Here is a 15831-nt window from a genome sequence, read left to right on the forward strand (position 1 = left end):
TGTAAATGTTAAATCACTTCATAGTGTGTATGTGGGTGTGTGTGTGGGTGGATGTGTGTGTGTGTGTGTGGATGCCCACCCATTCTCTGTGACATGATCATCACTATTCATATGTTTCCTCTTCTTCATCTGGTATCACAGGAAGGATGAGGGAGTCCCTATGCAGCAATGGCCACAAGGTCTCTCCGTCCAGCTCGTTCAAGGAGGGTTCCCTGGTGCTACGACCCCACACCCAGAGCTCCGCTGGCCTCCCAGCTCCTCCGTGGAGTCACCCTATAGCCCCGTAGCGTCGGAACCCTTCCGCCCCTGCGTAACCCTCCAGGACCCGGGCCGTGCCAATCAGAGCCCCTCGTCCTAGGGGGAGGAGTCACCTGCAGTGGGAGCCAGACGGAGCTGGAGGATTGGTCACTTTCCCCCAACTCTGCCTCTCCCATCTCCTCCAGACCCAGACCATCTCTAGCCCAGCTCTCTTCATCTCCACTGGGCCAGAGACCACAACGTCTCCTTGCTCTCAAAAACGGGATCCCGCGACCCTCCTGGATCTAGCTCCAGTCTTACTATTGGTACCAGTTCTTCTCTAACTACCTCTGACCCGGTGAACGGTACCGGCTCTAACCTAACCAGCGGTACCGGCTCTAACCTAACCAGCGGTACCGGCTCTAACCTAACCAGCGGAACCGGCCCCTGTGCCTCCATGGACATCCCAGACCACGCCCTCCTCTCTACTGTAGAGTCCCTGACCTCGGTGGGAGCCCGGGTCATGTCTCAGCTCCCCCAGCAGCAGGAGCTTCCCCTCTACAGGTACAGCTCCAGGGCTCCGGGAGGAAGAGGAAGGGAGGGGCATCTGCCTCTCTCCCCAGGGGATACCGCCCGGTCTGAGGAGCTCTTCGTCCTGCCTCTCTGCCGGCTTCACCCCCGACCGTTTGGAGCCAAGTCCTCCAGAGTGTCCTCGCTACCCAGGCTCTACAATGTGTGAGGAATGCCTCTGCCCCCCACCCTCCCCGTCTCTCCCTCTTTCTGTCTCTGTGTGACTAATGCCCCCTTCATCTGCAGTGTTTCAGTACCTCTGTCCCCCCTCCCTCTGTCCCCCCTCCCTCTGTCTCTGTGTGACTAATGCCCCCTCCCTCTGTCTCTCCTCCCCTCCCTCTGTCTCTGTGACTAATGCCCCCTTCATTTTGTACAGTGTGTTCCAGTACCTCTGTCCCCCTCCCTCTGTCCCCCTCCCTCTGTCTCTGTGTGACTAATGCCCCCTCCTCTGTCTCTCCTCCCTCTGTCTCTGTGACTAATGCCCCTTTAATTTGTACAGTGTGTTTCAGTACCTCTGTCCCTCCTCCCTCTGTCCCTCCCTCCCTCCCTCTATCCCCCCTCCTCTGTCCCCCTCCTCTGTCTCTCTGTGATTAATGCCCCCTTCATTTGTACAGTGTGTTTCAGTACCTCTGTCCCCCCCTCCCTCTGTCTCTGTGACTAATGCCTCCTCCCTCTGTCTCTGTGACTAATGCCCCCTTCATTTGTACAGTGTGTTTCAGTACCTCTGTCCCCCTCCCTCTATCCCCCTCCCTCTGTCTCTCTGTGACTAATGCCCCTCCCTCTGTCCCTCCCTCCCTCTGTCTCTGTGACTAATGCCCCCTCCTCTGTCCCTCCCTCCCTCTGTCCCCCTCCCTCTGTCCCCCCTCCTCTGTCTCTGTGACTAATGCCCCTTCATTTGTACAGTGTGTTTCAGTATTATTCAGTTCTTCTGCAGGTTGTACACTACGTCTCTTGTGATTGGATGCTCCCGTGTTCACTGTCTGTATCTAAATACTACTGCCTCCCTTCAATGTGTGCTTGGTACTTGTAGTTCTCCTTGGTAGTAAGTGGAGGGAGAGGTGTTTGTGGTCTTTGTACTTGTAGTTCTCCCTGGTAGTGTGTGGGTGGTCTTGGTACCCCATAGTTCTTCTTGGTAGTATGTGGAGGGAGAATTGTGTGTGGTCTTAATACTTGTAGTCCTCCTTGGTAGTAAGTGGAAGGAGGTGTGTGTGTTCTTGTAGTTCTCCTTGGTAGTATGTAGAGGGAGAGGTGTGTGTGGTCTTGTTACCGTGTGCTTCCTGATCCTCTTCCATCTCCTATGAATAATGCAGTAGTATAACAGACTGCTGGCTGACTCACTGCCCAGCCTGAGGCCCAATGGCACCTAATCCCTATATAGGGCGGCAGGTAGCCTAGTGGTGGTTAGAGGGGGCGGCAGAGCCTAGCGGTTAGAGGGCGGCAGGTAGCCTAGCGGTTAGAGGGGGGCGGCAGGTAGCCCTAGCGGTTAGAGGCGGCAGGTAGCCTAGCGGTTGAGGGGGCGGCAGGTAGCCTAGCGTTAGAGGGGGCGGCAGGTAGCCTAGCGGTTAGAGGGGGCGGCAGGTAGCCTAGCGGTTAGAGTTAGAGGGGCGGCAGGTAGCCTAGGGTTAGGGGCGGCAGGTAGCCTAGCGGTTAGAGGGGCGGCAGGTAGCCCTAGCGGTTAGAGGGGGCGGCAGGTAGCCTAGCGGTTAGAGGGAGGCGGCAGGTAACCTCGCGGTTAGAGGGCGGCAGGTAGCCTAGCGGTTAGAGGCGGCGGAGTAACCCCCTAGCGGTTAGAGGGCGGCAGGTAGCCTAGCGGTTAGAGGGGCGGCAGGTAGCCCTAGCGGTTAGAGGGGGCGGCAGGTAGCCTAGCGGTTAGAGGGGCGGCAGTAGCCCTAGCGGTTAGAGGGGGCGGCAGGTAGCCTAGCGGTTAGAGGCGGCAGGTAGCCTAGCGGTTAGAGGCGGCAGGTAGCCTAGCGGTTAGAGGGCGGCAGGTAGCCTAGCGGTTAGAGGGGCGCGGCAGGTAGCCTAGCGGTTAGAGGGCGGCAGGTAGCCCTGGCCGGTTAGAGGCGGCAGGTAGCCTAGCGGTTAGAGGGCGACAGGTAGCCTAGCGGTTAGAGGGCGGCAGGTAGCCTAGCGGTTAGGGGGGCGGCAGGTAGCCTAGCGGTTAGAGGGCGGCCTAGGTAGCCTAGCGGTTAGAGGGCGGCAGGTAGCCTAGCGGTTAGAGGGCGGCAGGTAGCCTAGCGGTTAGAGGGCGGCAGGTAGCCTAGCGGTTAGAGGGCTGAGGTAGCCTAGCGGTTAGAGGGGCGGCAGGTAGCCCTAGCGGTTAGAGGTTGAGGGCGGCAGGTAGCCTAGCGGTTAGAGGTTGGACGGCGGCCAGGTAGCCTGAGCGGTTGGGCGTTGGGCCGGTAACCGAAAGGTCGCTGGTGTCAATACCCGAGCAGACCAGGTGAAAAACCTGTCAATGTGCCCTTGAGCAAAGCACTTCATCCTAATTTTCTCCAGGGACACAACACATTACACTGCACCTATCATACTACTATGACTGACCCTGTAAAACAACACCTGTCATACTACTATGACTGACCCTGTACAACAACACCTGTCATACTACTATGACTGACCCTGTACAACAACACCTATCATACTACTATGACTGACCCTGTACAACAACACCTATCATACTACTATGACTGACCCTGTACAACAACACCTATCATACTACTATGACTGACCCTGTACAACAACACCTATCATACTACTATGACTGACCCTGTAAAACAACACCTGTCATACTACTATGACTGACCCTGTAAAACAACACCTACCATACTACTATGACTGACCCTGTAAAACAACACCTATCATACTACTATGACTGACCCTGTAAAACAACACCTGTCATACTACTATGACTGACCCTGTAAAACAACACCTACCATACTACTATGACTGACCCTGTAAAACAACACCTATCATACTACTATGACTGACCCTGTAATACAACACCTATCATACTACTATGACTGACCCTGTAAAACAACACCTATCGTACTACTGACTGACCCTGTACAACAACACCTATCATACTACTATGACTGACCCTGTAAAACAACACCTATCATACTACTATGACTGACCCTGTATCATACTACTATGACTGACCCTGTACAACACCTATCATACTACTATGACTGACCCTGTACAACAACACCTATCATACTACTATGACCCTGTAAAACAACACCTATCATACTACTATGACTGACCCTGTAAAACAACACCTATCACACTACTATGACTGACCCTGTAAAACAACACCTATCACACTATGACTGACCCTGTAAAACAACACCTATCACACTACTATGACTGACCCTGTAGAACAACACCTATCATACTACTATGACTGACCCTGTAAAACAACACCTATCATACTACTATGACTGACCCTGTAAAACAACACCTATCATACTACTATGACTGACCCTGTAAAACAACACCTATTGTACTACTATGACTGACCCTGTAAAACAACACCTATCGTACTACTATGACTGACCCTGTACAACAACACCTATCATACTACTATGACTGACCCTGTAAAACAACACCTGTCATACTACTATGACTGACTCTGTAGAACAACACCTATCATACTACTATGGCCGACCCTATACAACAACACCTATCGTACTACTATGACTGACCCTGTAAAACTCTGCCCTGTCTTCTACCTACAGTTGAAGACTGCTCCCACCCGCCCCCAGAAAATGGTCACTATCTCAGAGGTCGCTGTCAGGGCTCAGCCCTGGGCCACAGCCAATCAGAGCAGTGTGAACCAGGAAGTAGAGGACGGTGGGAGTCAGACCCAGCCCTCCATCCTGAAGACCAGAGGGTTCCTGGACCTGCCACCCACCCCAAACCCTTACCCCTTCTCTCCTGCCCAGCCTCCCTGTCTCAGTCAGACAGAATGGCTCTGTCAGGTGAGCTCAACAGTCTGTTACCTGTGTAACACATCTGTACCTGCCGTCTCTCTCTGAGCACGTCCTGTCATAATTAGGGCCAGAGTTTTTGCCCAACTTTTTATTTCACCCCTTTATTTAACAGGTAGGGCCATTGAGAACAAGTTCTCATTTACAACTGCGACCTGGTCAAGATAAAGAAAAGCAGTGCGATGCAGAGTAACACATTGAATAAACAAACGTAGTCAATAACACAATAGGAAAGTCAGTGTTTGCACATGAGGTAGGACAAGGGAGGGAAGGCAATAAAGAAGCCCTGTGGTGAAAAAAGTACAATATAGCAATTACACTGGAGTGGTAGATGTTGCAGAAGATATATGTGCAAGTAGAGATGCTGGGGTGCAAAGGAGCATAATACAAATTTGGGGATGAGGTAGTTGGTTGGGCTATTTACAGATTAGCTGTGTAGAGGTGAGCTGCTCTGACAGCTGATGCTTAAAGTTAGTGAGGAGATATGAGTCTCCAGCTGCAGTGATTTTTGCAGTTCGTTCCAGTCATTGGCAGCAGAGAACTGGAAGGAAAGGCGTAAAGGAGGGGAATTGGCTTTGGAGGTGACCAGTGAGATATACCTGCTGGAGCGCGTGCTATGGTGACCAATGAGCTGAGATAAGGCGGGGCTTTACCTAGCATAGACTTATAGATGACCTGGAGCCAGTGGGTTTGGTGACAAATATGTAAGGGCCTGCCAACGAGCGTACAGGTCGCAGTGGTGTGTAGTATATGGGCTTTGGTGACAAAAACGGATGACATTGTGAAAGACTGCATCCAGTTTGCTGGTAGAGTGTTGGAGGCTATTTATAGATGACATCACCGAGTCGAGGATCGGTAGGATGGTCAGTTGTACAAGGTATGTTTGGCAGCATGAGTGTAGGATGCTTTGTTGCGAAATAGGAAGCCAATTCTAGATTTAATTTTGGATTGGAGATGTGTAAGATGTTTAATGTGAATCTGGAAGGAGAGTTTAGTCTAACCAGACATCTAGGTATTTGTAGTTGGTATTTGGTAGACATATATTTGTAGACATATTCTAAGTCCGAACGGTCCAGAGTAGTGATGCTAGACGGGCGGGCAGTGATCGGTTGAAGAGCATTCCCCTGAACTTTTTTTTTTTTTTTTCAGAGTTTGTGCTACAGGATGCTAATTTCTGTTAAAAGGCTAGCCTTTGCTTTCCTAACTGCCTGTGTATATTGGTTCCTAACTTCCCTGAAAAGTTGCATCTCGCGAGGCTATTCGATGCTAATGCAGTAAGCCAGGATGTTTTTGTGCTGGTCGAGGCAGTCAGGTCTGGAGTGAACCAAGGGCTATATCTGTTCCTAGTTTTACATTTTTTGAACGGGGCATGCTTATTTAAGTTGGTGAGTTAAGTATTTTAAAAGAATAACCAGGTATCCTCTATTGATGGGTTGAGGTCAATATCCTTACAGGAGACCCGGGCCAGGTCGATTAAAAAAACCTGCTCTCAGAAGTGTTTCAGAGTGTTTGACAGTGATGAGTGGAGGTCGCTTGACTGCAGACTCATTACGGATGCAGGCAATGAGGCAGTGGTCACGGAGATCCCTGGTTGAGTACAGTAGAGATGTATTTAGAGAGCAGGTTGGTCAGGATATCTATGAGGGTGCCCGTGTTTACGGATTTGGAGTTGCACCTTGTAGGGTAATTGATAATTTGTGTAAGATTGAGAGTATCTAGTTTAGATTGCAGGACGTTCAGATTGTCCCAGTTTAGGTCACCTAACAGTACGAGCTCTGAAGATAGATGGGGGAAATCAATTCACCTCTGGTGTCCAGAGCACAGCTGGGGGCCCAGTTTAGGTCACCTAACAGTACGAGCTCTGAAGATAGATGGGGGGAAATCAATTCACCTCTGGTGTCCAGAGCACAGCTGGGGGCAGAAGGTGGTCTATATAGCAAGCAGCAACGGTGAGAGACTTTTTTTCTGAAAAGGTGGCGTTTTTAAAAGTAGAAGCTTGAATTGTTTGGGCACAGACCTGGATAGCATGACAGAACTCTAGGCTAGATCTGCAGTAGATTGCAACTCCGCCCCCTTTGGCAGTTCTATCTTGTTGGAAAATGTTATTATAGTTAGGGATGGAAATTTCAGGGTTTTTGTCTTCCTAAGCCAGGATTGACACGGCTAGGACATCAGGGTGGGCAGAGTGTGCTGAAGCAGGGAATAAAACAAACTTAGGGAGGAGGCTTCTGATGTTAACATGAACCAAAGGCTTTTACGGTTACAGAAGTTAACAGATGAGAGCACCTGGGGAATGGGAGTGGAGCTAGGGGCTGTAAGGCCTGGGTTAACCTCTACATCACTAGAGGAGGAGTAGGGTAAGGGTATGGCTAAAGGCTATAAGAACTGGTCGTCTAGTGTGTTCGGAACAGAGTAAAAGGAGCAGGTTTCTGGGAGCTGAAGAATAGATTCAAGGCATAATATACAGACAAGGATGTTCAAGGATGTGAACACAATGGAGGTAAACCTAGGCATTGTGTGATGAGGTTTTGTCTCTAGAGACACCATTTAAACCAGGTGGGAGGTGGAACAGGGTTGAACCTGCCCGTGTGTGTGCAAGGTTGAACCTGTGTGTGTGTGTGTGTGTGTGGGGGGGGTGCAGGGTTGAACCTGTGTGTGTGTGTGTGTGTGGGGGTGCAGGGTTGAACCTGTGTGTGTGCAGGGTTGAACCTGTGTGTGTGTGTGTGTGTGTGTGGGGGGGGGTGCAGGGTTGAACCTGTGTGTGTGGGGGGGGGTCTGGTTTCGTGGCACATCGAATCTCCAGGTGTCACCTTCACCTTGTGTCTCCTCCTCAGGTACGTCACAGTGACAGAGTGAGTCTCACCTTGAAGATTAACAGTCGACCACACTTTGGTTTCAACACTCACTGGGACTCGACAGGAGCAGAGTCGGAGGCATCCAACCAGGTGAGAGTCCTCCTTCAGGGATGGATGGGGACACGTATGTCCTGTGTACAGTGTTGTTGTTAGCATTGGTTGTAATCCAATAAGAGTTTAGTAGGTAAGATGTCAACAGAAATGTAGTTGTAATCCAATAAGAGCTTACCAAAGTAGGTAAGATGTCAAAAGAAATGTAGTTGTAATCCAATAAGAGCTTAGTAGGTAAGATGTCAACAGAAATGTAGTTGTAATCCAATAAGAGCTTAGTAGGTAAGATGTCAACAGAAATGTAGTTGTAATCCAATGAGAGCTTAGTAGGTAAGATGTCAACAGAAATGTAGTTGTAATCCAATGAGAGTTTAGTAGGTAAGATGTCAACAGAAATGTAGCAACAACAGTAAGTAATGGATGAATAGAAGTTTGAACAAACAGATTCATATTTATCTTTTTGGGGGGGGATATGTTTTAGTCTAAAGGTGTCTTGGTGCTAGAAACGGTTGAATTGACTGTGGCTGGGTCATTAGTGAGGACATAATGGTTGTTCCTTCGATGTCCATTACCTACAGTACAGGGAGATATTCATGAATGTTTAAACAGACCTGTGAGAGGTGTGACTTACCCTGCAACAGAGACCTAGTCAGAACCCCTCTGGATATCTGTAATCTATAACCTTACTGTTCCTCGGTCAGGTGTGACTTACCCTGCAACAGAGACCTAGTCAGAACCCCTCTGGATATCTGTAATCAGGAGATCTATAACCTTACTGTTCCTCGGTGTGGCTGGAAATACCATCTACTACTGGCCTGTAGCTCCTCTCTCTCCTGCCCTGTAGCTCCTCTCTCTCCTGCTGTCCTGTAGCTCCTCTCTCTCTACTACTGTCCTGTAGCTCCTCTCTCTCTACTACTGTCCTGTAGCTCCTCTCTCTCTACTGCTGTCCGGTAGCTCCTCTCTCTCTACTGCTGTCCGGTAGCTCCTCTCTCTCTACTGCTGTCCGGTAGCTCCTCTCTCTCTACTGCTGTCCGGTAGCTCCTCTCTCTCTACTGCTGTCCGGTAGCTCCTCTCTCTCTACTGCTGTCCGGTAGCTCCTCTCTCTACTACTGTCCGGTAGCTCCTCTCTCTACTACTGTCCGGTAGCTCCTCTCTCTCTACTGCTGTCAGGTAGCTCCTCTCTCTCTACTGCTGTCCGGTAGCTCCTCTCTGTCTACTGCTGTCCGGTAGCTCCTCTCTCTCTACTGCTGTCCGGTAGCTCCTCTCTCTCTCTCTCCTGCTGGCCTGTAGCTCCTCTCTCTCTCTCTACTGCTGGCCTGTAGCTCCTCTCTCTCTCTACTGCTGGCCTGTAGCTCCTCTCTCTCTCTCTCTACTGCTGGCCTGTAGCTCCTCTCTCTCTCTCTACTGCTGGCCTGTAGCTCCTCTCTCTCTCTACTACTGGCCTGTAGCTCCTCTCTCTCTCTCGACTACTGGCCTGTAGCTCCTCTCTCTCTCTACTACTGTCCTGTAGCTCCTCTCTCTCTCTCTACTGGCCTGTAGCTCCTCTCTCTCTCTACTACTGGCCTGTAGCTCCTCTCTCTCTCTCTACTGCTGTCCTGTAGCTCCTCTCTCTCTCTCTCCTGCTGTCCTGTAGCTCCTCTCTCTCTCTCTCTACTGCTGTCCTGTAGCTCCTCTCTCTCTCTACTACTGTCCTGTAGCTCCTCTCTCTCTCTCTACTACTGGCCTGTAGCTCCTCTCTCTCTCTCGACTACTGGCCTGTAGCTCCTCTCTCTCTCTACTACTGTCCTGTAGCTCCTCTCTCTCTCTCTACTGGCCTGTAGCTCCTCTCTCTCTCTCTACTACTGGCCTGTAGCTCCTCTCTCTCTCTCTACTGCTGTCCTGTAGCTCCTCTCTCTCTCTCTCTCCTGCTGTCCTGTAGCTCCTCTCTCTCTCTCTACTGCTGTCCTGTAGCTCCTCTCTCTCTCTCTACTGCTGTCTGTAGCTCCTCTCTCTCTCTACTACTGTCCTGTAGCTCCTCTCTCTCTCTCTACTACTGTCCTGTAGCTCCTCTCTCTCTCTCTACTGCTGTCCTGTAGCTCCTCTCTCTCTCTCTACTGCTGTCCTGTAGCTCCTGCTGTCGTGTAGCTCCTCTCTCTCTCTCTACTGCTGGCCTGTAGCTCCTCTCTCCCTCTACTGCTGGCCTGTAGCTCCTCCCTCTCTCCCTCTACTGCTGGCCTGTAGCTCCTCTCTCTCTCTCTACTGCTGTCCTGTAGCTCCTCTCTCTCTCTCTACTGCTGTCCTGTAGCTCCTCTCTCTCTCTCCTGCTGTCCTGTAGCTCCTCTCTCTCTCTACTGCTGTCCTGTAGCTCCTCTCTCTCTCTACTGCTGGCCTGTAGCTCCTCTCTCTCTCTCTACTACTGGCCTGTAGCTCCTCTCTCTCTCTCTACTACTGTCGTGTAGCTCCTGCTGTCCTGTAGCTCCTCTCTCTCTCTACTACTGTCCTGTAGCTCCTCTCTCTCTCTCTACTACTGGCCTGTAGCTCCTCTCTCTCTCTCTACTGCTGTCGTGTAGCTCCTCTCTCTCTCTCTCTCTACTGCTGGCCTGTAGCTCCTCTCTCTCTCTCTACTGCTGTCCTGTAGCTCCTCTCTCTCTCTCTACTGCTGGCCTGTAGCTCCTCTCTCTCTACTACTGTCCTGTAGCTCCTCTCTCTCTCTCTACTACTGTCCTGTAGCTCCTCTCTCTCTCTCTCTACTACTGTCCTGTAGCTCCTCTCTCTCTACTGCTGTCGTGTAGCTCCTCTCTCTCTCTCTACTGCTGGCCTGTAGCTCCTCTCTCTCTACTACTGTCCTGTAGCTCCTCTCTCTCTCTCTACTACTGTCCTGTAGCTCCTCTCTCTCTCTCTACTACTGGCCTGTAGCTCCTCTCTCTCTCTCTCCTGCTGTCCTGTAGCTCCTCTCTCTCTCTCCTGCTGTCCTGTAGCTCCTCTCTCTCTCTCTACTGCTGTCCTGTAGCTCCTCTCTCTCTCTCTACTGCTGTCCTGTAGCTCCTCTCTCTCTCTCTACTGCTGTCCTGTAGCTCCTCTCTCTCTCTCTACTGCTGGCCTGTAGCTCCTCTCTCTCTCTACTGCTGGCCTGTAGCTCCTCTCTCTCTCTACTACTGGCCTGTAGCTCCTCTCTCTCTCTCTACTGCTGGCCTGTAGCTCCTCTCTCTCTCTCTACTACTGGCCTGTAGCTCCTCTCTCTCTCTCTACTGCTGTCCTGTAGCTCCTCTCTCTACTGCTGTCCTGTCCTCTCTCTCTCTACTGCTGGCCTGTAGCTCCTCTCTCTCTCTACTGCTTTGGCCTGTAGCTCCTCTCTCTCTCTCTGCTCCTGTACTCCTCTCTCTCTCTCAGCTGTCCTGTGGCTCTCTCTCTCTCCTGCTGTCCTGTAGCTCCTCTCTCTCTCTACTGCTGTCCTGTAGCTCCTCTCTCTCTCTACTGCTGTCCTGTAGCTCCTCTCTCTCTCTCCTGCTGTCCTGTAGCTCCTCTCTCTCTCTCTCCTGCTGTCCTAGCTCCTCTCTCTCTCTACTGTGTCCTGTAGCTCCTCTCTCTCTCTACTGCTGTCCTGTAGCTCCTCTCTCTCTCTCTCTACTGCTGTCCTGTAGCTCCTCTCTCTCTCTCTACTGCTGTCCTGTAGCTCCTCTCTCTCTCTCCTGCTGTCCTGTAGCTCCTCTCTCTCTCTCTACTGCTGCCTGTAGCATATTGTCTCTCTCTCTACTGCTGTCCTCGTTGAGCTCCTCTCTCCTCTCTACTGCTGTCCTGTAGCTCCTCTCTCTACTGCTGTCCTGTAGCTCCCTCTCTCTCTCTCTGCTGTCCTGTAGCTCCTCTCTCTCTCTACTGCTGTCCTGTAGCTCCTCTCTCTCTCTCTACTGCTGTCCTGTAGCTCCTCTCTCTCTCTACTGCTGTCCTGTAGCTCCTCTCTCTCTCTCTCTCTCTACTGTGGCCTGTAGCTCCTCTCTCTCTCTCTCTCTACTGCTGGCCTGTGGCTCCTCTCTCTCTACTGCTGTCCTGTAGCTCCTCTCTCTCTCTACTGCTGTCCCTGTAGTCCTCTCTCTCTCTCTCTACTGCTGTCCTGTAGCTCCTCTCTCCTCTCTACTGCTGTCCTGTAGCTCCTCTCTCTCTCTACTGCTGTCCTGTAGCTCCTCTCCTCTCTCTACTGCTGTCCTGTGGCTCCTCTCTCTCTCTCTACTGCTGTCCTGTAGCTCCTCTCTCTCTCTCTACTGCTGTCCTGTAGCTCCTCTCTCTCTCTCTACTGCTGTCCTGTAGCTCCTCTCTCTCTCTCCTGCTGTCCTGTAGCTCCTCTCTCTCTCTACTGCTGTCCTGTAGCTCCTCTCTCTCTCTCTACTACTGTCCGGTAGCTCCTCTCTCTACTGCTGTCCTGTAGCTCCTCTCTCTCTCTCTACTGCTGTCCTGTAGCTCCTCTCTCTCTCTCTACTACTGTCCTGTAGCTCCTCTCTCTCTCTCTACTGCTGTCCGGTAGCTCCTCTCTCTCTCTCCTGCTGTCCTGTAGCTCCTCTCTCTCTCTACTGCTGTCCTGTAGCTCCTCTCTCTCTCTCTACTGCTGTCCTGTAGCTCCTCTCTCTCTCTCTACTGTCCTGTAGCTCTCTCTCTCTCTCTACTGCTGTCCTGTAGCTCCTCTCTCTCTCTCCTGCTGTCCTGTAGCTCCTCTCTCTCTCTCTACTGCTGTCCTGTAGCTCCTCTCTCTCTCTCTACTACTGTCCGGTAGCTCCTCTCTCTACTGCTGTCCTGTAGCTCCTCTCTCTCTCTCTACTGCTGTCCTGTAGCTCCTCTCTCTCTCTCTACTACTGTCCTGTAGCTCCTCTCTCTCTCTCTACTGCTGTCCGGTAGCTCCTCTCTCTCTACTGCTGTCCTGTAGCTCCTCTCTCTCTCTCTACTGCTGTCGTGTAGCTCCTCTCTCTCTACTGCTGTCCTGTAGCTCCTCTCTCTCTCTCTACTACTGTCCGGTAGCTCCTCTCTCTCTACTGCTGTCCGGTAGCTCCTCTCTCTCTACTGCTGTCCTGTAGCTCCTCTCTCTCTCTCTACTGCTGTCGTGTAGCTCCTCTCTCTCTCTCTACTGCTGTCCTGTAGCTCCTCTTTCTCTCTCTACTGCTGTCCTGTAGCTCCTCTCTCTCTCTCTACTGCTGTCCTGTAGCTCCTCTCTCTACTGCTGTCCGGTAGCTCCTCTCTCTCTCTACTGCTGTCCTGTAGCTCCTCTCTCTCTCTACTGCTGTCCTGTAGCTCCTCTCTCCCTCTACTGCTGTCCTGTAGCTCCTCTCTCTCTCTACTGCTGTCGTGTAGCTCCTCTCTCTCTCTACTGCTGGCCTGTAGCTCCTCTCTCTCTCTCTACTGCTGGCCTGTAGCTCCTCTCTCTCTCTCTCCTGCTGGCCTGTAGCTCCTCTCTCTCTCTCTACTGCTGGCCTGTAGCTCCTCTCTCTCTACTGCTGTCCTGTAGCTCCTCTCTCTCTCTCTACTGCTGTCGTGTAGCTCCTCTCTCTCTCTCTACTGCTGTCCTGTAGCTCCTCTCTCTCTCTCTCCTGCTGGCCTGTAGCTCCTCTCTCTCTCTCTACTGCTGTCCTGTAGCTCCTCTCTCTACTGCTGTCCGGTAGCTCCTCTCTCTCTCTACTGCTGTCCTGTAGCTCCTCTCTCTCTACTGCTGTCCTGTAGCTCCTCTCTCCCTCTACTGCTGTCCTGTAGCTCCTCTCTCTCTCTACTGCTGTCGTGTAGCTCCTCTCTCTCTCTCTACTGCTGGCCTGTAGCTCCTCTCTCTCTCTCTACTGCTGGCCTGTAGCTCCTCTCTCTCTCTCTCCTGCTGGCCTGTAGCTCCTCTCTCTCTCTCTACTGCTGTCCGGTAGCTCCTCTCTCTCTACTGCTGTCCTGTAGCTCCTCTCTCTCTCTCTACTGCTGTCGTGTAGCTCCTCTCTCTCTCTCTACTGCTGTCCTGTAGCTCCTCTCTCTCTCTCTACTGCTGTCCTGTAGCTCCTCTCTCTCTCTCTACTGCTGTCCTGTAGCTCCTCTCTCTACTGCTGTCCGGTAGCTCCTCTCTCTCTCTACTGCTGTCGTGTAGCTCCTCTCTCTCTCTCTACTGCTGTCCTGTAGCTCCTCTCTCTCTCTCTACTGCTGTCCTGTAGCTCCTCTCTCTCTCTCTACTACTGTCCTGTAGCTCCTCTCTCTCTCTACTGCTGTCCGGTAGCTTCTCTCTCTACTGCTGTCCTGTAGCTCCTCTCTCTCTCTCTACTGCTGTCGTGTAGCTCCTCTCTCTCTACTGCTGTCCTGTAGCTCCTCTCTCTCTCTCTACTACTGTCCGGTAGCTCCTCTCTCTCTACTGCTGTCCGGTAGCTCCTCTCTCTCTACTGCTGTCCTGTAGCTCCTCTCTCTCTCTCTACTGCTGTCGTGTAGCTCCTCTCTCTCTCTCTACTGCTGTCCTGTAGCTCCTCTCTCTCTCTCTACTGCTGTCCTGTAGCTCCTCTCTCTCTCTCTACTGCTGTCCTGTAGCTCCTCTCTCTCTCTCTACTGCTGTCCTGTAGCTCCTCTCTCTACTGCTGTCCGGTAGCTCCTCTCTCTCTCTACTGCTGTCCTGTAGCTCCTCTCTCTCTCTACTGCTGTCCTGTAGCTCCTCTCTCCCTCTACTGCTGTCCTGTAGCTCCTCTCTCTCTCTACTGCTGTCGTGTAGCTCCTCTCTCTCTCTCTACTGCTGGCCTGTAGCTCTCTCTCTCTCTCTACTGCTGGCCTGTAGCTCCTCTCTCTCTCTCTCCTGCTGGCCTGTAGCTCCTCTCTCTCTCTCTACTGCTGGCCTGTAGCTCCTCTCTCTCTCTCTACTGCTGGCCTGTAGCTCCTCTCTCTCTCTCTACTGCTGGCCTGTAGCTCCTCTCTCTCTCTCTACTGCTGGCCTGTAGCTCCTCTCTCTCTCTCTACTGCTGTCCTGTAGCTCCTCTCTCTCTCTACTACTGGCCTGTAGCTCCTCTCTCTCTCTGCTGTCCTGTAGCTCCTCTCTCTCTCTCCTGCTGTCCTGTAGCTCCTCTCTCTCTCTCTCTACTGCTGGCCTGTAGCTCCTCTCTCTCTCTCTACTGCTGGCCTGTAGCTCCTCTCTCTCTCTCTACTGCTGGCCTGTAGCTCCTCTCTCTCTCTCTACTACTGTCCTGTAGCTCCTCTCTCTCTCTCTACTGCTGTCCTGTAGCTCCTCTCTCTCTCTCTACTGCTGGCCTGTAGCTCCTCTCTCTCTCTCTACTGCTGGCCTGTAGCTCCTCTCTCTCTCTCTACTGCTGGCCTGTAGCTCCTCTCTCTCTCTCTACTGCTGGCCTGTAGCTCCTCTCTCTCTCTCTACTGCTGGCCTGTAGCTCCTCTCTCTCTCTCTCTCTCTACTGCTGGCCTGTAGCTCCTCTCTCTCTCTCTCCTGCTGGCCTGTAGCTCCTCTCTCTCTCTCTCCTGCTGTCCTGTAGCTCCTCTCTCTCTCTCCTGCTGTCCTGTAGCTCCTCTCTCTCTCTCTCTACTGCTGGCCTGTAGCTCCTCTCTCTCTCTCTCCTGCTGGCCTGTAGCTCCTCTCTCTCTCTCTACTGCTGGCCTGTAGCTCCTCTCTCTCTCTCTCTACTGCTGGCCTGTAGCTCCTCTCTCTCTCTCTACTGCTGGCCTGTAGCTCCTCTCTCTCTCTCTACTGCTGTCCTGTAGCTCCTCTCTCTCTCCCTCTACTGCTGGCCTGTAGCTCCTCTCTCTCTCTACTGCTGGCCTGTAGCTCCTCTCTCTCTACTGCTGGCCTGTAGCTCCTCTCTCTCTCTCTACTGCTGGCCTGTAGCTCCTCTCTCTACTGCTGTCCTGTAGCTCCTCTCTCTACTGCTGTCCTGTAGCTCCTCTCTCTCTCTACTGCTGGCCTGTAGCTCCTCTCTCTCTCTCTACTGCTGGCCTGTAGCTCCTCTCTCTCTCTCTACTGCTGGCCTGTAGCTCCTCTCTCTCTCTACTGCTGGCCTGTAGCTCCTCTCTCTCTCTCTACTGCTGGCCTGTAGCTCCTCTCTCTCTCTCTACTGCTGGCCTGTAGCTCCTCTCTCTCTCTCTACTGCTGGCCTGTAGCTCCTCTCTCTCTCTCTCCTGCTGGCCTGTAGCTCCTGCTGTCCTGTAGCTCCTCT

The 15831-nt window shown here is 52.1% G+C and overlaps 1 pseudogene; it reads left to right on the top strand.

The window, feature by feature from the left end:
• Nucleotides 1-146: 146 nt before the first annotated feature.
• Nucleotides 147-15831, top strand: part of LOC135567110 (LIM domain only protein 7-like) — a 34094-nt pseudogene continuing 18409 nt past the window's right edge.

This window comes from Oncorhynchus nerka, unplaced genomic scaffold (assembly GCF_034236695.1).
Source record: "Oncorhynchus nerka isolate Pitt River unplaced genomic scaffold, Oner_Uvic_2.0 unplaced_scaffold_2626, whole genome shotgun sequence".
Classification (NCBI taxonomy): Eukaryota; Metazoa; Chordata; class Actinopteri; order Salmoniformes; family Salmonidae; genus Oncorhynchus; species Oncorhynchus nerka.